This window comes from Aythya ferina, assembly GCF_964211825.1.
Source record: "Aythya ferina genome assembly, chromosome: 8".
Lineage (NCBI taxonomy): Eukaryota > Metazoa > Chordata > Aves > Anseriformes > Anatidae > Aythya > Aythya ferina.
Window position 1 is genome coordinate 3,347,617 of NC_140304.1, and position 22,353 is coordinate 3,369,969.

General features: G+C 39.2%; 1 protein-coding gene across 1 annotated transcript in view; it reads left to right on the forward strand.

Moving 5' to 3' along the window:
* The window catches only part of LOC311440273 (uncharacterized protein), a 233,276-nt gene that overhangs the window by 148,159 nt on the left and 62,764 nt on the right, over nucleotides 1–22,353 (forward strand). The window contains exons 14-16 of the mRNA XM_084526954.1: nucleotides 13,524–13,598; nucleotides 15,864–15,985; nucleotides 17,065–17,602. The gene's annotated coding sequence lies outside the window, so the exon portion shown is untranslated. The remainder of the gene's footprint in view (nucleotides 1–13,523; nucleotides 13,599–15,863; nucleotides 15,986–17,064; nucleotides 17,603–22,353) is intronic.

A 22,353-nucleotide genomic window follows, 5' to 3' on the forward strand; every position in this document is an offset into this window, starting at 1 on the left:
GTCTCTGGTTAACTCTGGCAACACAAATGTATACCTCAAATCATGTGGTTTTCATAGGCCAGTTTATGAGATTGCAGAGAAGCCTATTCAAATATTTACTTGTTTTATAAACGCCAAGAGATTTTAGATTGTATATCAGCTGAACTTGCAGGATTTCATTAAGCTGCATATATGCACTTGTTAGTCCTTAAACTAGTAAGACGTCATTAAAACATTCATTGACATAGCCACTGTCTACTTTAGCTAGACCTTCAACATTACTAATTCAGGTCTTCCTGCATTTGCATGCAGCACCTCAGCTACACAGCTTTAATGCTGTTCTCTGTTTTGTTCTGCTGTCAGGTATTCAGCTCCAGTGTCGTCCTCACTGAAAAATTTCTATATTACAGCTCTGAATACAATCTGTTTTGTATGCTCATGAACTAGCTCTAGGACTTGAAAAAAACTGTTTTATATTCCACACTGGTTAATTTTTCATTTCTCTGGCACCTTGGTGAAAAGTAGTCAACACAGTTAACAATACATGTTGTGCAACAATAAATATTTTATTGGATATATAATCTGCACAATTTACAAGTTTGATTTTTCTCTGGGAGTCTGAATAAATCTATAATTTTGAATATTTGGTGAAAACTCATTTTTTTATAGTACATTACACAATAATCACTAAGCAACATATGATTGACTTTTTAATCGGAGGTATAAACATTACCTTCACTTTTTTCCTAACATTGCTAGACTCTGGTAAAGCTATTTTATGGGAAGGGTGGGCTCAGCAAGAAGTTTGGAGGTTTCATTCTGGGAACAATATGTAATACATATGCTAATAATTTTTAGTGTATTCCTTATACAAGATAACTTTAAGAAGAATTTTTAAAAATATGTCTCAATACGTATATATATTTATTTATGATTTTGATATACATTTGTTAGGGCTTGTTGTGTTTTCTATTTTACTGTGTTGGAATTAATGGATTTACTTAGTTGTGTCTAGTTTGTAGCTATTACCCATGTTTTAAGCCCATTGTAATAAAGGAACAAATTCTGTTCTTTTCTACTCCCGTGTTTCCACTCTGCACTTACAGGTTTGTTTTTGTCCATGGTTTCATATATAAAAATGTATGGCTGGAGATGCTGTTTGCTTTCTGTATGTATTAATAGATTAGGCTTTTACTGTTGCACACACATAGAAACTGTGCTTGATCTGGGAGACAAAAAGATAAATGACTCCATACTCAGGGTATTGAACTCCTATCACTATATTGTGATATATTAATTCTTCTTTAATATATTTATCCTCACTGTGTGCCTGTGAGATAGGGCAGCTAAGTCATACTTATCTCAAAGATGTAGGATTAAGCCACAGAAAACCCTAAGCAAGTTGACTAAGGCTGCACAGGACGTTTGTAGCAAAATAGTGAATGATCATAGCTCAGAGTAGTGATGGTAAGTATGGGATCATTCATCTTCTGTTCCAAATCTTCAGCTCTTATTCAGAAGCTATGCTTTCTTTTTGCTTAAATAAAACTCCATTTGAAATAAAGCAACGGTTGTGAATAGGAGTATCATGGTCTGCAAGCCAATAGGGATTTTAAATACCATGTTGCTAGTTGTGTAATCCCTCATTGTTTTTCCCTCATATTTTTGCAATTTTGGAACTATTGACCAAGTCTCTTGATGGTGCATTAGCTCCTATTTGAACATAAACAAGATTAAGAAAAGATGATGTGGCAGCTGATGACTGCAGATGGGTTTCAAACACATAAATTGAGAAATATTTCATGACTTCCTAAGGATGAGCTAAAAAGAGAAGGTGGACAATGCGTATCAGAGAAAAGTTATCCAAAACAGTTGACTGTGTTTAGGCTCTATAATACTGTTAAGAGAGTAGAAATGAAAGCTCAGGTGCTCGAACAGTTTGAAATTAGGCTGTTGAATGCTTTCAGAAAACAGTTTGTGATTAAAGCAGGTCTGTGCAGATCCTAATGTTTGTTTCTGTGATAGAAAGTCACTTGCATCTGGCAATGAATGCATTTGTTCCCAAACTGTTGACCCTAATACCAATGCATGTTTGAAAAATTGTATTAGCTCATGGTTTAGAATTCTTGTGTATTACAGGAACTATCACTTGTTTCTCCAGATGACAATGAATGTATTTGCTGTTGCCAAAAGAAAAAAAAAAAAAAAAAAAAAAAAGTGATCTTTATTCTTGTAATGGAGAACTTTAATACTGCTTCTTTTAAATGTCATCCACCTTCCCAATATCTCGCTTTTCCACCTTATCTGCACTCAGAAACTCAAGATGAAGTAACCTTACTGAGCACAAACAGTTCTTGAAGTTTCATTAACCTCCTCTTGCCTCTGTGTGTGTGCTTAGTGACTAGAAGATCTTTACAACCACTTTAAAAGTGATTATTGTTCTGACAGTATCCTCTGTGAGGCTTGCTGTCTCGCTGTTGAACTGAACGGGTTGTGCACAGGACATTATCTTGTGTTTTAGCTAAGAACAGTAAGAGAGAGATAAAGGAATTCAATCATCTTGCTATGCTAAATAGTACAATTTCTTTGATTTTTAGGCTCATGGATCTTCATGTAAAACTACTTCTGTTATTTCTTCTTCCTTTGCTATCACCATTTTTGTCTCCCATCTTCCTTTCCCGGTTCTTTCTTCCCCTTGTTTAAAGGTATGGCTGTCAGTGAGCTGCCCCTCGCTTATCATCTGTAAACCCACCTTTCAGAAAGATCTACCTTTTTCCCATGTCTGAAGTCAGTAGGAGTTAGCCTTGTCATCCTTTATGAGAGCCCCATCATTGACTATAACCCCATGGTTGACTGCTGTGTTATGCAGAATGAGGCAGGCTGCGAGGATGTCAGATGCAGTATTGAGTCTGTGCTTTGACAATTGGAAAAGACACCGAGAATGAGATTTCACAATCCCAGAAGACCTTCGAGTGATCAATGAATTCTGAGTAAGTGAACTAGTAAGTGAACTTCTGCTGGTATAAGGGCAAAATCAAATTAGATCCATCAGCTGTTTCTGTCCTGGATAGCCACTGTCACCTAGAAATTTTACAATAAAGAAGTAACTAAATCTGATGTATGAGACAGGGGATCAATGATGTGTTAGAATAAATGCAATGTAGCAGTAAATCAACCACCTAAAATATAAAACATATTCTAAAATATTGCCAATAAAGAGAGATTTGCTATTTACAAAATTTGCGAATATTAGTACTCAGCAGACTGTTTGGGGAATAAATCCTGTTCAAAGTTCACTTAGTAAACTACTAATGTTCCCAGTCTGCGCTTTGATGCACTAATATGATACAGGCTCATCACATTACAAGGCGGCATTCTGATGTGAAAACGCTTGTCTCGTTATTAATAATTGACAGAGCACATGATGTTACTCACTGCAGGAGCCTATTAACTGAGCATTGGCAGCAGGATACCATTGGAGGGAATATTCTATCCTTAAATATGAAGTAAAAGTCACCAACTAACTCATGTAGTTTCTGTTCAGCTCTTGGGACAGTGTCCATCTGCCACAGTGGGAGCAGATTGCTACACCTGATCTGGAGAACACCTTCTCAAAGTCTCTACCAGACCTGGGAGAGCCTCTGTTGCCCCATTTTTTTGCATTTACTGGGGGGGGGGGGGAGGAGAGGGGTGTGTGTGGAATTGGTGCAATTAGGACTGAAGTGCAGCCCCCGCCTAGAACTAGCAGTTACTAACTTGTGCTGAGGTATTACAGAGAACACCCAAGGACTGAAGCCACTTGTGCTTGCCCATGTGCTGTTATTCACTGATGTAGTGCTTGCTTCCCCCTCTGCCTGACATGCTGATGATGAGGGTCATGAAAGAATCAGCTGACTAAGATCTGGCAAGGACTATGGATCGAGGAATTTGAAGTCATAATTCATTGCTCAGATCTGAATTATCTTCACCCACATCCTAAGTTATTATATCAAGGAGTAAGACCAAGGTAATTCTTAAGGTAATTTTTTTTTTTTTTTTTTTTTTTCTCTCTAAGAAATGATATTCACAACTTGAAGCTTTTTGGTCCTTAATTGGTTCACAATCAATCTGCAATTGTTCTTGGTTCTTCAGGGACAAGAAAGCCTAAAATATCCTGTTTTATCATTAAAATTAACAGAATTATAGAACTGGTATTTTGCAATCAGTATAGCCTGTTCTCCCAAGTGGCAGGCAATATTGATGACATGTCTGCAAAAAGGGGGGTTAGATGTACAAAACTGCTGTATTGTAGCAGCAGTATTGATATCAGTGAAATGGAGCATTTTGTGGCTGTAGGGACCTTGGGAGGGGATGTGATCTTTTTGTTTTGTGTGTATATGAGTTTCTCTTTCAGGTTAATCTTATTTATAAACTATCAACTTTATGTCAATTAACTGGCAAGATGAAATTTTTTCCAAATAATAAAATGACAAGAGACTTGTAGACAGTACTGAGTTACAGCATCTATGGCATCTCATTATGATGTAGCAAAAAGTCCCTTGATGATATAGTATATTCAGACCAAACATATTCTTCCTCAGTTCCGTCCTTAATTAGCAACTAAAAGATAAACAATTTTGCTGTCATTGCAGCATGATAACAATCCAGGCAAGGCAATGCCCAGTGAGCCTTGCCCTAAATCCTGTAGCACTAAATGTTCAAACAAATGCCCCCACCCCCACTCTTTACTTTGATTTATTAACTTGAGATGAATGATTTGGCTGTCAAAGTCTGTCAGTGCCATGCAATGAAAATAAAATCAGTGGCAATGCCCCGTGTGTGAAGCCACTCAGGGTATGTAGCCTTAGACATTAGCACAGAAGCTCCAATCCTAGCCCGCTCCCCACCCCCATTCATTAGCTTTCTAAATCCTCCTGTCTTTGTGGAATCACTGCAGCAAGTTGAAAATGATATATGTAATGAAAACCCTGTCTGCCTAGTGCAGGGAGGGTGGAGAAAAAGACTGTGCTTGGCAGTCACTGCTGTGCTGATTCCAGCAACGATTAGTGCAGACTTTGTTAGGAAAGCTCACCAAGTGCAGAATATTAAGGCACAAAAGGGAACCTCATTGTTTCTAGAGATTTCTGTTTGCCTGCCTGGTTTTGTTTCGCCTTTCAGTGCTGTGACCAAATGTCCTTAGAGCCTTTACTGGGAGAGAAATGCAAATGTTTTTGATGCTCTGTTATAGTTTGGGGCTATTTTCAATATTATGCTATAAATACTTTGTTATCTTTTCAGTATGGGTACCTGAGGTGCAGAAAACCATGCAGATTCTGTTTCACGTGCAGGCAGAGAGAACGGCACAGCATTGTATTGCAGTGTGGTTCAACTCAGTAAGTGATGGATGTGGGAAAATACTGAAGGATAAATATTTGTGTTTTCGTGAACTATGTGCACACGATATTAGTTATTTAAAAAATGCTTTATACTCTTTGCATGATACACAAGATTTGATTTTTCAGAGGGACTGGATTTCATAGCACTAGGTCAATGAGAGTGTGGGTGTTCAGCATCTCTGAATGCCAAGCTATAATTGTACTTGATACGCCAGGGTGAGGGACCTAGATGTTTAAAAATCTTGTGTCCAGCAGAGGAGTGCCAGATCCTGCCTTGTAAGGTGAAACAAAACATATCTCATAACTATACAACAGTGGTTATTTTCTTGGTAGAAATGTACATTTATTTTAATCCAGATGCCATGTAAGCCAACTGGCCAGTAATGCAGCTTTAGGGCTTGAAGTTCTATGGTCATCACTTTGGTTTCAATGAATTTACATACAAGATGTGGTTTGAGCACAGAAGGTGTGATATATTTGCATTCGCACATACTCCAACATGGTCTTCCTTCAGGTTTCTGGGCTCAGTTTTGCCTGTTTCTGAAACTCTTTTGTGTCACTGGACAGAGTGAGATGCTATTCTTGACTTTATAGTCAGATTGTGTTGTTAGATATGCTTTGTTAAACAACACAAAGACTTGGTATTTGTCCCATATATGGCATATAATCCAACTGTTGTTTGTATCCTGGTATACCTAGAGGTACCCATAGAGATAAAACTGTGCTTAATGCCCAACATGCTGGAACCTTGTATTATGAAAAACTCCTTGTCCCAAAGTGTGTTATATTTTCAACTGATGTGATGTGAAAAAGTCAGGAGGAAGGAAAATGGAAAGCATGGAGAAAGGAAATTAGTTGCCCAGGTTCTGGCAGCTGGTTTCAGTTTGTAATCCAGTCCCTGAGCAATGAATCACACTGCTTACCAAAGGCCAATTTGTGGAGGAATGAGCTCCTACTGGGAAGCAACGGGCTAATTCATGCCTATTGACTTCTCTGCCAGATCTTCTCTGTCTTGGCTTTGTGGTGCACTTTGCCACTCAGCACAGCATCCAAAAATATTCACAGCATAGCTCAGAGGTAGCAACAGTCAAGGAAAAGGCCGCAACTAACCTGTTCTTAGTGCGTTCTGGATGCATACATACAAACTCATTGAGATGTCAGAATATTAAAAACAACTACAGCTATGTTTGATTAATGTCTTTCTCAAAAACCATCTCAAGTAAGACAGCCTCAGATATTAAAATTGTAGACATGTAGTGCTAATCAAAGTGATGCATGTTTTTAGGATATGAGAACTTTGAACTAACTGTGCTGCTGAGTCTTGGAGTGCCAACTGCTTCTCTTACTCCAATGTATGCTTGTACTTCTGCTATCTTAGGCTTCCTGGACCTGAAGGTATTGTGCTTTGTTACAATTCACCATCAGATATTACCGAGGAACAGTTTGTTTGTCCTTTTGAATTGAGCAAATATGGAAATAGTTTTGCTTTCAAGTTCTGCCTTTTAAACTATTCTGATGCCTAGTAGAGATTCCTTTAAAAGGATTCACTCTTGTCAAAGTAGTAAGTGTCTGAATACGCTGTCTGTGCTGTATGGTTTCCTTCCAAATGTGATTATTTCATTACATATATTAGACACTGAAATTTTTGCCTTGAATAAAAACATCAAAATTGTTTATGCCAAATGGTCTCAAGTTCTGGCTCCTACATTCTGAGGACCGTAGCATGTGCTGCTCTGTTGTCTTTTACCTTTCTCCACTGACAATTATATTTAAAATAGCCAGAGAGAAACAGACGACAAACAAAAAGTCCAAACAGTGCAGTGTCCCATCCTCCAGCCCTGAGCCTCTTATTCTACCAAAACTCTTTTGCTCTCCCCTTTGATTCACACAAATCTACCTTCAGAATTTTTCAAACATTGCAGTGCATTAAACACTACAGCAGATGGTGCTTTTTGACGATGCCTTTCTACATGAAGCAACATTTTGTAGTGTATGCTGCATTATCAAAAAATCAAACATGTAATTATGCAAATATGTATGCCTTTATAATAATCAAGTTTTATTGTAAATGGTTGATGCACATCAATTTGATCCTGTAGTGCTGCTTTAAGTGCAGTTTAAGTGGCTTTTCAGTGTACCCAGAGGCAACACAAATGCATCTCTGGAATATTAATAAAATCCTGAATCTTTGAGACACCAACTGGTACAGCATTGCTTATACTGATTGAAACTAAATGCTAATCCTTTCCTTTATTTAAAAAAAAAAATCCCCTTTGTTATTTAAAACACTGATATTAGTGCGATATGAAGGGCCATTTTATTTTAAATTGTATTGTAATGTAGTTGTTAAAATAATGTCTAATCATACTATATTCAGATTCCACAATGTAAATTTGATGAGACATGAATCCAATCATTGTACATCCGTGAATACAGAGATGTATTTTAATATGTCCAGTTTTTCTAATTCTGTACATTTATTAAGGAAATATCTGTTTTCAGGTTTCAATACTGAATGTTAGAGCTTCCACGTAACTGATTGCTGAATGCTCACTAGAGACGGTTTTGCTCGTGAAATTCAATAAACTAAATACTCATTAAAAAAAAAAAAAAAAGGCAAGGATTTTGACATCCATAATGAAGTGTAAACTTTATTACTGATCTGATCCTGGCTTTTATCCGTTGGTTAACTTCATTGGTCTAATGACAGCCATCTCTCTGAATGCACACATACACATTCTGCTGTGGTTTGAGTAAGCAGATGGGCTGTGGATGCAGATAAACCAAGACTGTAAATTATGTTTTGCCTGGTTGTTCCTCCTCTTCTGAAAAGCAGAACACAAAAGAAGGAGATTGCATTGCTTGTGGGGAGAAGGCAGTAGCTACATAATGTCCTTCTTACCAGTTCTGATAGTCAGGGTGCTTATTTTTGGGCTTGCTATATATAGCGGCTCTGTTAACCTGAACCCAGGTTCAGAAGGTGTGTGCATCTTGTTGCTCTTCTCAGGCTTTCCCCAGAACTAATTTTCTGTAAACTTGGTGAAGCTGTATAAGTTGGCCTTTTGTTCTGTAAAAAAAATTTAAAAAAATCTGCCTTGATTTTTGGATCTCTGTTTTTAATTTACCTTCTTTCCTCTCTCTTTGCCTGCTGATATTTATATAGCACCTCGCTAGTTTCTGGCTCTACCCTTTGTCCTCTCCCTGCTTCCTTTCAGCATTATTTTTTATTTTTAAATTCCTCTTTGTGTTTGTACTTTAGCCCTTTTCATTTTTTCCCCTTGCAGGTTTGCCTTCTCTGTCAACCTTCTGCTCCTCAGATTTTTTTTCTAAGTGTTTCTCTCAGTTTCCCCACTTGGCTACCCAGTTCTTCCACGTGTGCTTATTTCCCCATTCCTCTTCTGGTTTCAATGTTTCCCTTCCAGGGTTTCTCTGCCTGATCTGTGTTTATCTTTTTATTTTCTCCCTGTTTTTCTCAGTTCAAATTAGTTTAAAATATTGCCGGAAAAGCTGCTCTTGTGAAAATTTATCCAGATTGCTCTCGGAGCAGCTGCTGTCCTGGCATTTCCAATACTGAGTCAAACCTGAGCCTAGAGGATAGGAGGTCCTTAAAGGATCAAAACTCAGCTTCAGAATACTACCCAAAATATTGGCAAGCTGAATGTGAATATAAAGCCACAGCCGACAGCATCTAAAACCTTCCCACAGTTTTGACATGATCTGGTATTTTAAGGGTGTGGGTGGTTTTTTTCTCCTCCCCTGAAAGAAGGGATTTCTTTATCCGTATTTAGCATTCTTGTGAGACTGAAGAAGGGGAGAGACATCATGGGTCTTGTGAAGGCACCAGGGCTCCTAAAATCTGCAGTACAATTTTCCATATTTTCTTAATGCACATCTCATAAATCCTAATTTTTGAAAAGCTATTGTGAGAAAATTCTGAGTCAATAAACTACCTTCTCATCCTGAGAGAGAAGGTTGCTTAGAGGAATCAGAAACAGCTGAGATTTTCTGAAGTGCAAAAAGCTCTCCAGGAACGTCACATTAACAGCAACATTTACATAAAATTATAAAAATAAAGTATATAAAGATACTGATTTGTAGAAATAAATACTATTGCCTTCAAGTGTTGTAATTTCATTCTCATGTATGCAAACCTGAAAGTAAAAGTGATTAGCAATGAAAATGAAACTTGCTGACTTGCTGTTTTTATCAGCTGTGAACACTCTGAAATTTGATATTTTTTTCCCCTCTATATTTCATTATCTTAAGTGACATTTGTTAAGTTACTTGGTTTTTAAAAGCATGTCTTAACCAGATAGTAGCCCTTTAAGTATAAATCCTGTATACCCTGTAGCACTGAACCAAAGAAGCTGCCTGAGTAAACTTATTTGATTATTCACTGAAGAAAGGATCTAACTGTTGAAGCTCAGTGGGCAAATGGTTTTCATCAGTTCCATAAATCTGTTTGTATATGAAAAATCTACAAGTACTATTACCTTTTGATTGCATTTAATATTCAGAAACCAAACAATATGCTGCTCAGCTTCTGATTTTATTTCAGTTGTATAGCATTTCGAGCTTAATTTAAACACAATAATAGCAAAATCTACATCCAATGCCTTGATTTCAATTGCAAAGCAACCTACAGAATCATAAAGTTTAAGAAAGTTTTGTCTAAAAGGCTCCATATCAGTGCGTGCTTCAAACATACTTTGCTGAAGCCTTACTTGGGGCAAACCGTCAACTAGAAGTCCATAGTACTTTAATGTAATTTTGCACTATTAAAAATGAACTAGAAATTCAAATATATCTTCTTAAATGGTGATTTTAAATGTATTACTTGTAGACTTGTAAGTAAAAGTATCTTTTGAAAAAAAAAAATCTGAAGAATATTTTGAATGGTTGGAGTTTGCTGTATAAACTTAAAATATTGTGGGATACACTGTTCTGACATTTAATTGACCGCAAATTTCAACCTTTTCCTTATATACTATTTCATGAAATGTTTGAATTTCTAGGCTACATTAGTCACATAACAGTGAACAAACCATGAAGAAAATGAACTCAGTAATTGCCAGTGTTTTGTTCCATACATGAAAACATCTGATTACCAATGGAGCTAGCAATATGATGCAAAATCACATGTGAGCAAAGAAGCTTAGTTCAGGCACAAGTGATTTTAGTTCTAGCTTAACATCCAGTAGCGTATAGGACCTCTCTTGGTTTTTCTTTCAAATCTGCTTCCAGATGTTATGTTTTAAAAAGAAAATACATAAGGTTTTAATGTGGTTAGACTTTGCAGAGCCCAAACCCTGAGGAATCACCCTTCTCTGATCAGCACAACATAAAATCAGGTCTTCGATTTATGGTGACAGTGTATGGGATCTTTCCAGTGAATGCTCAACAAGCTCAATTGAGGAACACCTCACAAGACCTTCAAATGAACATCAGTTCTTATCATTTATTTTAGTGGGCTGAAATTCTTTAGCTCTGACCATTTATGAATATATTTACTCTTTTGGGGAATAACTGAATTCAAAACCGGTAGTGTGACAGAAAGGCCTGGAGCTGGTCAGGGCCAACCCCCGGCCTGAGTGCTAGGTGCGTGAGCTATCCCTGCAAGGCTGGCAGGTTTATTTTTTCTGATTTTATCTTTTTTTTTTTTTTTTTTTTCCTTGCCTTTCCTCCTGGGTTGGTAGTAGAGGTCTGTATTATAGGATTTGTAGGATCAGTTGCAACCACTCGCGCACCTCAGCTAATAAGGAAACAAGCAAATCAAATTTACAGGAGCTAGTTAAATAGTCCTTAAACTACATCTGCTCCAGACTGCATTCATGAATAAGCATACTTTTTTAATAAGATGTTGATCCTGCCGTTTGCATGTATGAGTGATTGTCTGAGAGCTGTGAAGTCCTGCTGAGAGCAGGGGAACTTGCCGTGAGATTCTGCCTATGAAGAGGAAAGTGTAACATCTGTTTTTTAAAAACTGTGGTTAAAATTAAAGTTTCTTGAGAATTTTTCAGTGAAATAGTTTCTCAGGAAGAAATCATTAAAACCAAACTTTGTCAAGCACATCTCCCAGAACAGCCAGCTATCTAGTGGTACCTAGCATATTGGCAAGTGATGAAATCCAGACACGGTTATTTCATTGCAAATGGATGGCTTTGCAGTGGTTGTGCTGGTTACTGAGGGACAGTGCTCTCTCACTTTTGGTTTAAAAGTTGAAAAACTTGAATTTTATTCTCAATATAACTCTGAAACAAATATCAAAGCCTCTATTAAGGAACAGAATCCCTTTATTCAGACTAGTTCTGCATTTCAAGTCTTGGGCCTGGATTTTCTTCTGATCCTGAAATTCTGATGAAATTTCTAGATGTGTATGTTGCTGGGCTATTAGAAAAAACATAGGTTGGATTTCAATGAAATTTATAATGCTACTTTGCTAAGGAAGGACTATGCTTCTGGGAAGTGGACCTACAACATTTATTTGGCAAGCTCTTTGCACCATCAGATCTTAACTTTGAATTTTGCAGGAGAGTTTTTTTGTCCTGTTGCCAAAAGAAATGAGACCTGTGTGGGTGAGCTGTTTTTCTTTGTTCCTCTCTTCCAGCACCTTCTCTCAAATAACTGTTGAGCCAATTGTCCAATTTCAATCAAGTTTTGATGAAAAGAGAAAGCTGTAAGAGACATTCAGTTTAGGAAGAAAACAGCTGTCTGTATACATTTGAGGGACCCAAATTAATGATTTTACTGAGGAAAAGTGATCTAAAAACCAAGAGCCAGCTCACCAGTCAGCCCGTAGTCTTTGAACTAGCCTCAGCAGGGACTGTTATCTGCCCCGCTGGAGAGGTCAGGGAGAGCTCCTGTGAGAGGCAGGCACCACAAGGGCACTGGAGAGACCAGGGGATAATAGCACAGAGAAATGTTTGTCAGAGGATTTACACTGAAATGTTGCTCAGGAGAGATTTGTTAGCTTGTGCTTGGGTCCTTGCAGTGTAATGGTAGCTGTGTAATGTACTTCAAAGAGGACCGATGAACATATCTACCTTAGGGTGGCTAAGTTAGCCCGAACTGACAACCAAATGTTAAATAATTAAATTGTTTTAGCTATTAATTGTAAGTGAATGTTGTTTTTAATTGCACTTTAATAATGCCATGCCCTTTATAGCCAAAATTAATGTTTTCTGTCTCTCTGTTTCTGAAGTACATGTCAGTTTAATTAAACTATTAATGGTAGACAGATTTTTAAGTACTTTATATTCTTCATTAAATTGTATCTGTTCAACAAGCATAAACAAGAAAATAGACTCAGTTAGAAGCAGATTCACGTTCTGCCTGATAAATCATTCATCATCAGATAAGATGATGAGGCATGCTTGTTTTTCCGTAGGCTCACAATGATAAACAAATCCACTTTTATATTATAATATTTATTGAGTTCATAGAAAAATAAACAAGACTGTTCATTTTTAATATTAACAACAGGCCTGAAAGCTATTGTTTGTGTTTATGACTGGTCAGTGAATAGAAAGCAATATCTTGATGGTCCAAGGGTCAATGTTAGTTCATTTTGCTTGAGGTGCTTGTTAGTAGAATATTTCTCTGGTCTAAGATGTAGTTCTTTCAGGGACAGCAATGATGAATATTTCTATTATTCCTGCAGTGTAACCTAATTGCATCTGAAAAGAATTAAAATGTCTTTTCTATTTGACAGAAATGATATATTTATAAAGCAAATGTTGAATAAGTCTCAATCCTTGTAGGCTTTCAATACAGGAAGGGTGATGAAAACAGCTTTTTTTGAGATTGTAGAAGAGTGAAATTATGGCAAGGTCATTTCTTCTCTGGTGGTAAAGCCTGCAAGTCATAATGGGCTGTTAATGGGCTAACAGGAAGAAATTAGGAAATGGTGCAGCAACTGCTCATGATACATTCCAGTGCATATTATACAAGCAGACAAAGATGTAACTGGTTATAATAGAGACAACAATGTCCTTCCTTTGTGTGGCAGATCAATCAATAGCCAGGCATGTGATCTTGTTCACTATTATGTTAGTAATGAAACCTTCTTGTGATGTGACAACTGTGGAATAACATTTGGTCACAAAGCTGGTGTTAACAAGCACAACTGGCACTCTGGTAATTAGACTGATTTCTGGTCTACTTTCACAGATTGTCGATAAATGCAGTAAACAACAGGCTGCTTTCTTTCAGAACAAGTTATATGAAGTCGTCATCCATTTGGCGGTACGTACTGTACTCTCCTTCACTTTTCATCAGACTGTGGCAAGGTGGGCATGCACATACATTTCCTTGTAAAGTCATGTTTCACAATAAAAACTTTTCATGCATTGTTCAGTGATCACCTAATTAACCTCAGCTTTTGTCCCTTGGGAGGAACGCTAATTTCTTGTTTACAGGTAGGCAGTTAGATGGGGATGTGCTTCCACAAATTTCCAGTATTGTGCCATCTGACAAAGCTGTGTCTGCTGTGGACAACCATTAGTATTATTCAGGGATAAACTGAAAATTTAGAATCTATAGATTATCTTTAGTTTTAAAGGCCAAGAATATAAATCATATGAAATTGTAGTATTATTTGCTATATTAAACAAAATAATTAAATTCAGATACAGTTATGTTAACTAGCTTTCCCATCACAAGTTTAGAAATGTTATGCCAAATGTCATTTGGTGTGTTTTTTTTCTTCCCTTAAACCCAAATGCTGCAAAGCTGAGCTGTAGTTTGGTCTTTTTACCTGCATGGCAGAGTAAGATGAATGAGACCTCAGGCTGCACAATTACATGGTAAGTTGGGTGGGAAGGGACTGCAGGAGGGCTCAGGTCTGACCTCCTGCTCAAAGCAGGGCCAGCCTGAGGCCAGACCAGGTTGCTCAGAGCCTCTTTTAGTCCCATCCTGTAAACCACCAAGGATGGAGATAACACAGATGCCCAGAGCCCTTGCTCCACTGCTGTTCCCTGCATAGAGATCACAGAAGTATGGATGTCTTTTCACAAGTTTCTTTGGTTTCAACTTGATTTTGTTTGGAGCCAGTGCTTCTCAGAGGTACACATAGATTTCTATGGCTAAACTTATTGATAAAAACTGAAATTTGCTGCTGATGCATCGTGGAGACTGCATTCACCTGTCAATGTGAGTCTATACATAATGAATCTTTCTAGCAGCAGAAAGCCAGAAAATAAAATCTTAGCTGCTAGAAGAGACTGGGCTCAAGCACCATTTGCTGTAGTAAGTAACAAGTATGATTATGTAGGTTAATAAATAAATGTTTAGCCAGGGCATATATGAAAGCATCGTAAATTTGGAGGAACAACCTATGTATTTGGAAGGTAGCTGAAAGAACTAGACAAGGAGATGTTTTGCCATTCATGTCATTTAGGCTCTGCTCTTTTAAAGAGGTTTTACCACAAAAATGACTGAATGAATATTGAAGAAAGGCAGCATAGTGTGTTTCCAGCTATGTAGCTGGAAAATCTTAGCAAGAGTTGCACATATTTAGACCTAGCTAGTGTACTGTCTGTAGAAAAAGGTTTTTATCAAGAAAGAGCACAGTGTTCTTCCTTCTTAAGGATATATTTCACATTCTAAACTGATTTATTTGGTAGTATTGAATAAATTCTAGTTCGCTAGCTTTGAAAGGAACAGAGTAAAGTTAGTGACAGCGAATTTGCCTTGGCATTCAATGTTTATTTGCCATCAGCTACTTCCATATTAAATTGTTCCATTTACAAGCTAGTATAATTTTTTTTTTTCCTAAGTGCCTACTGCTCTGTCTAGTTGTGGAAAATGAAGCTTGATTGTTTATGACCTGCACTGCACTTCATCACTAACCTTCAGCAAGTGTACAAGTCCTGGAATGAGAATAAAGCTTCACCAGTGGTGACACAGCGTGAGGCAAAATATAATGCATATTACTGTTGCACACCTGTGCTGGCTTTCTCACGCTTATTGAGATAAAAAGTTTGCTTTGCTAGCAGGAGAAATAGGTATGACTTCAGGGGCCGATATATTCTGATTGGCATACCTCACTCATATTAACATTAATGAGCAATATGGATGTATATTAACAAGCGAGAAGACACTTTAGGAAGCACATAAGTGCAGGAACAAGGGGACATTTTTACAGAGCCACTTTTCTGACCATAACAACCCTTGAACAGCCATATAATCTAACTTTTAGACTCTCTAAATATAAAGAGTGCATAATGTGTTTGTATTGCTTAATAGCTGGCAAAAAATCTAGTGAGAAAGGACAAGTCTACTCTTGACTTCTGGGACAAGATGTTAGATTCTCCCAACTTAGCATTAGATCTGTCCTCAGTGAAACACCTCTTGACATCTTCCTGCACGTTTTACAGTTATCTTCCAGCTTTCATCTTTTCCATGGAAATGATTAGTTAAATATTCATTAGGAAGGAAGCTTTGTCACTTTCTGGAGACCTCAGATTTCTTTCTTTCTTTCTTTCTTTTTTTTTTTTTTCACCTTTCCAGTCTGGTTTTGAAGGTTGTAGATGCATGAAAGAAGGTAGAGGAAGAAGGTTGCTGATTACCGGTTTTCTTCTGTCAACAGGCCTTTCATGTTACACCCCACACACTGCAGAGCTGCTGGAAGGGTAGGTGGACCATGATGGCTGGATGTAAGGGGTCAGCTCACACGTTTTGGAGCAGTGGTGAACAAGCAGCTCCTAGCACCAAAAGCTCTCTTCTGGGAAGTTGTTGGTTTGTGTTTATCAGACCCATCTGTGGTATGTGCAGAGGGGCAACAAGGAGGGTCAAGTTGCAGCACCTGCAGTATGCCTATGTTCATGAGAATCACCCAATGGCTTGAGTGGGAAGGGACGTTAAAGATAATCTTGTTCCACCTCCCTTGCCACGTCACCCACTAGATCAGGTTGCCCAGGGCCTTGTCCAACCTGGTCTTGAACACCTCCAGGGAAGGGGCATCCACAGCTTCTCCGGGCAAAATGAGAAGTCATACTGCTGCTCAGGTAACAGCTAGGAACTGTTGCCAGGGTAATTTAGACATTTTCAAAAGAAATGATGAAGGTGGAAAGCCTTTTGACACTTAATTCTCTGGTTCTTTTTCTTCAGATGCACAATATCTGTCCAATTTCTCACTGAGAGTTAGATCCCGATTTCCTAACTTGACTGCATAAGGCAACTAGCCAGAAGAAATAAGAGATCAGCTGAGGAAGTTTTAAAACTAGGTTTACTGGGGAGCCTCAGGCTCCTTCTGGCTTTTCAAGCTGCAGCAGTAGCCAAGAACATTTATTCCCATTTCCACTTGGCAAAGAATGTTTTTATTATTTTTTTTTCCAGATATGGGTATCATTGTTACTTCTTTTCTGTCTTTCCCAAACTCAGTTACTGAAAAACTGCTTTCTGGATGCCTTTGGCTAATACTCTTGAATGTCCATTTAAAACAGATGGACGCAGATTTGATGTATAACAGCTTTTTGGTTTTGTGACAAACCTGACCTGGTTGAACCTTCATTTTTAAAGGCATTTTATTCTACATCTGAAGAAAAAAGCTTAGATAGTTTTGGATTCCTTTTCTCTTGTTTTAATAACTATCCTTTTGCAATCATGACACATTTTCATTTTTAGTAGAAAAAAGCAATTTGAAATCTCTATTCTAAAATGCTAAAATAAATAAATAAATAAAATAAAAAAGTTCTTCCTGCTCTTTCAGGCCCAGAACAGAACCTGCGTGAGCAGCTGAAGGCCATGAGAGCCCTCCCAGGCTCTGTCTCCCAGTTTATGGTCACCTGAAATCTGGTTTGCGTTTCCTGAGACTGCTCCTCAGTGTGAACCATGGTGCAGAAAGGAGGACAACAGCCTCCCCTCTGTACTTCAAAGGTTTCTTCCCTCTTCAAGCTGTAGCATAAGCATCCAGACCATGCATCCTCAGCTGCCTCAGCAGGGGTGTGTGCACCCACCAGGGTTAGGAGATGGCAGGTGCCTACCTGGCTCCCCAGCCAGCTGACAGGAGGACCACAACCTCTGGATGGCCTCTGGGAACTTCTGCTGGGAACAGGCACAGGGGCCACCACCACCAATTCTCGCCAGGGAGGAACACCACCGCTCTGCAGTGCTAACACGGGGCCACGCACAGTTGCTCTCCTGGTCCTCCCCGGTCCTCCTCTGCAGCTCTTGTGTCACCGTGGCGCTTGTCAAGAGAAGTTGCATCCTACCTTCCTCTTGTCCCACTGAGTTTCACCAACTTTTGGGTAAGTTGCAAAGCCTTGTTACTTTTCCAGTGTTTCTACTTGGGGATGGTTTCCTGACATGTTTGAGGTCCTGTGTCATTTGGAAACACTGAGCTAGTTTAGTTAACATTTAAGTTTTTCTTGGATTTATAATTGTTCTCATGTGTCAAGAGGTCAGCTAAGACAGCTTTTTAAGCTGGAGAAGCTAGCAACAAATCCAATCAAGTGAATATCCTTTGGTTTCAATGGCTTTTCCTCTCCTTGTTTCAAGCCCAGAAGGAGGCCTTAAAGTTGATGAGAAGATAAATTCAATTATACTTAAAGCTGACTTTGGCTCTTAGCTCTCCTACTACCTTTCCCCATCTTTACCATCCATCCTATTGCAATCGTTTAAATTTGCCCCAATAGTAGTTTGCCTATTAGCTTTGCTAATGAATTTACTAGTGCAAAAGACCACTTGCAGGGCTGTCCTAAACATAATGAATGTAATTATTTAGCACAAAACTAGGGCAGCATCTTTTTCTCTCTTGACAAGAATAATTCTTTATTCTCTCATTAGCTATGTGCCTTGGTCTCAGTAAACTAGTTATTGACCTGCTCATTTAAGGAGCTTCACTCTAAATGCTTCTTCCCTTATTTAACTCAGACAAGTTCCTATAATTTCCCCTCACCATGCAGTGCTAGCCTGTAAAATGTAACCATTGTTCATTTGTTGTGAAGAAAGCTGGAAGACAGGAAGCTATTCTTAGATGGATGCTCAGCCTCCCGAGCCCTGCTTGCTTGTCCCTGGTTATAATGGATACAAAACTGTATGGGGCTTAGTAGACATCATGTAAACTCTATAGGAAATCTGAGCCAATGAATCATGGAGACAGACCCCTACTGAGCATTGTGTGTCTGAACAGACTGCAAATAGATAGAAAAGCAGCTTAAGCAAGTGGCTTTTATATGACAAGAATGCATAAATTAGAAATGAATTGAGAGTATCTGTTGTTTTAAGGCAGTTGGATTTTTACTTTCAGTACCATTGCACTGTTATAACAAACCACTAATTGCTCAGGCTGTGCTGGAGGCTGGTGCAGGATATTTTGCATGTGCGTGGTTTCTCTCACTCCACACCTTGTGCCCTTCATTGCACGGGCTCTATGCGGCAGCCCAGCAGTGCTATCCCCAGCTGCTCCCCTCGTCCAGGACTGACCTCTGGGCATCCTTGGAGGCTCCCACCCAGAGCGCGGCAGAAGCACCCAGGGAAAGCTCACTCCAGCTGTGTCAGGGCTTTACAGGGCCTTGCCATCTCCCAGCCAGGGCGTGAGCTGGAGCTGTGCTGTGGTGGAAGCACGCCACTCCGTTTGGCAGCAGACTCACATCTCTGGGCACGGAGAAGGCTTTCAGGTGCTTCTGTCTGCAGGAGGTGGGCTGAAGCTGCACCCAGCATGGCCTCAGCAGCAGCAGAAATCATCTCTGCTCCGCAGCTGTGAATGGTGGTGAGTCAGGGAAAAAAGCACTGCTGGGGTTAAGGGCTCCATGCAATGACCGAGCATGGTTTTGTTGCTTGCTTTTTGACTGTTTTCTGGCCTTTTTTTAGTACCTTTTTTCTGTTAACTTTGCCATTTCCTAAGATGAAATATCCTGTCTATAATTGTTCACAGATTGTGATAATCATCTGCGGGCAGATGGCCCATAGTCTGTGGTCCAGCAATTGTAGGAAAGAGATAGATAGCAGCCCTTGGTTATGTTTAGAAATATGGGAGCTGCAGTGTTGCTGTTTCTCATGGCACAGTATGGGCTGCAGCATGTCCTGCTCAGTTATCCTCTGAGTCATCTGTGCCAGAAGAAAAAAAGGAAGTCCCTGGCTATATTTAATCTGAATGTCTCCTGATGTAGGCTGGTGCTGTCCTGAGCCACCTCAGGGTACCAGGGGCTGTCGGGAAGAGCTGTGTCTGTGGTGTCACCAACCTGCCAGGCATCTCACCATGCCCTGCACCTCTTGGCAGCATTGTGTGTCCTGCATGCCACTGCCCCATCCAAAGTGCAGTTCAGCTTCACATGAAATGCTCACGAAATCCTGCAACCTGCAGACCCTGTGGTTCTGGTAGCCTCCTTGGGAACAGCAGTAGGGAAATAGACGTCCTGATGTACATGTGCCACGTCTGGTGGCTGCAGATGCCTGTGCTGTGCTAACTGCAGTACGTCTGTGGAAAGGGGGGTTTTGTAATGTAAAAAAGCATCAGGTTTTGTTTGTGAATATAAATTCCAAACCTACCCGCCACAGTTAGTCAGTGCAAATTATTCATGCTTCAGAGAGGAAAATAAGGTGCTGTATTTTAGCTGCCTCATTTTCTCAAAATTATTCTTAAAAATCTAATGTTTTAATAGAAAAGCTTTTAGGGTAAGTATTTGCTATGAGGCAGCTTACTTGCAAGGTGTTTTTCCATTTCTCCTTGGTAGATTCAGAAAATAAATGCTTTATTTTAGCCTAGCATTTGTCTGTTTGAATGTAATTGTGCTGCAAAAACTTAGCAATAAACACCTTCACCTTAGGGAAAGCTGGTTAACAATTTCATTGCATTTTTATGTTTGAATAATGATGCTTTAATATATCTTTTCTGAACTGTAATTTCTGCCATCCTTAAAAGAACAACTTGGCTTCACAGTGCATGAATTCGAAGCTAAAAAAGAGACAAATTAGGACAAAGCCTGTTGGCAGTAGAGAATGGGCAGCAGGACAAGGCGGTATGACTAAAAAATGCTGTTCAAAGCAGCAAGGTTTTCAGCTTGAGATTTAGAAAGCTTTCTGGCTTAATTCTGTTCAAAACTGTTTAATTACAGCTTCTGTGGGGCTTATTGGTGCGTGTTAGGCTGCAGGATACGGTCTGGGTTCCCAGGTCATGGCTCGTGGAGCTGCCTGTGGTTGCATGGCTCTACAGAAATACTGGAGATATGCACATGTAAAAATGATGTACCAGGCACTGTATCAGTCCTTACAGGTCTGAAAAAAAAAAAAAAAAAATGCATTTGTCAGATCTTGATGAGGAAATTGCATGAGCTACTTCTTGACTTGCTGCTCCCTGAAATGCAGAACTAAATTTGGATAACAGCTTTTTTTCTAATGGCATCAAGGTTCATTTGTAATGTCAGCAGCTGATATGAGGGCAGTGCGTATGTAACGTGATCCCCTCCAGTCCTTGGTACAGTGAGTGTGGTGCAGTGGCATTATGTTTTTCCATTTTGTCTGTACATTTCTAGCTCTGATAGCCTGCAAAGTTTCTTTGCAAATCTCCATTAGTTAGTTCACATGAGATGTAGGTAAGGAAAGAAAGCAGGGAGATTGAATCCTAGTCCTTCAATCCTACTTACAACCCTTTTCTCTTTCTTAAATCACCGTTTCTGTATGAAAAATGATTTGGCAGTGAAATATTATGGTGTAAATTGCAAGAGGAAGATTAATAAATCTCCCATCTTGACAAGTTTTCCCACTGTGTCATTAATATTGAGATCTTAAGTTTAGCTTGTTTTTAGCAGCTTAATGTAACTCAGAGAAACATGGGGTTAGTTTCATTTGATGCACATGCTCATAGATTGTTCTTTAGTGCACGTTAGTTAATTTATTTATCTCCATTTTAACAAAATCAACTGTGTATCAAGTGATCACTTGTCAGATACTTACAGAACTCCCACAGTTTAGTAATTGCTAAAATGAAGAACAGGACAAAGCACGATGTGTGCATTAGGAGACAGTGCAGTCTTACAAAGCTTGTCTGTGCAAGACAGAAATGGGATAAAGGCAAGGGGAAAATGTATTCCCCAAGATTTATATTTGAAAAATTGAACACAAAAGATGAAGGACCTGGGATCATTTTCTCTTCTAGAGGGAATGTCCTTTTTGAGGGTTAAGGTGCAAGCTGTTTCTTCATCTCTAGCAGTGGTCTTTGCCTCCCACCCACTAAGAGAAGAAAGTGCCCTGCGACACCGTGCAGACCTTTGGTGAAGTTGGCTCTTTCAGTTGCACTTCAGGAAGCCTTTTCTTGTTCCAGCTTGTGAGGCTCTCGGGTAGTCTCGTTGGAGCTGTTATTTCCAGCCTCATTGTCCACCTCTGCTGTGGTGCCTGAGCCGGGACCCTCCATACAGCAGAGACCACAGGAGCACGTGTCCCCTGTTGCAGACACCATACTGTTTAACGGAGAGTGGAAGGGGAGACAAAAAGCCCTGTAATTGCAAAGGCTTATGATGTGTGCTGTGTGATAACCTTGAATCCGTGATTTTTTTTCATCTCTGCAGATACGTATTTGTATCTAAACCCATCCTTTCAAGTTCCTCTCACTTGACTGATCATTTCTTGGCATCCCAGGAGAAGGGGGTCATCGGGGCACGGAGGAGGAGCCAAAACAGCAATATTATACATCGCATAAACACTTTAAGAATTGGTAAACGAACGCAACGTGCTTTGCTCCAATACTTATCAAACAGAAAAAGGAATCTGTCTCGGCATGCTGTAGGATGATCATTAATTCTTAATAGTGTTAATGTTTATTAGTGACAGATGATTGACTTTAAGTGCCTTATGAATAATAAATAAATGATGTGGATTTTGGGCATCTGCCTCAGATTTGTATGCAAAGCCAGTGGGACTAACCTCTGCAGTTTTAGAGGAGCGTAGCTTTGATTCCTGGACATATGCTGTGACACAAGCTGTAAGACTTCTCAGATTTTTAGCTCTGATAAACCTGAAAGGCCTCTCTGGCCTCTTTGTGAGCCCACATCGATTGTTTGGT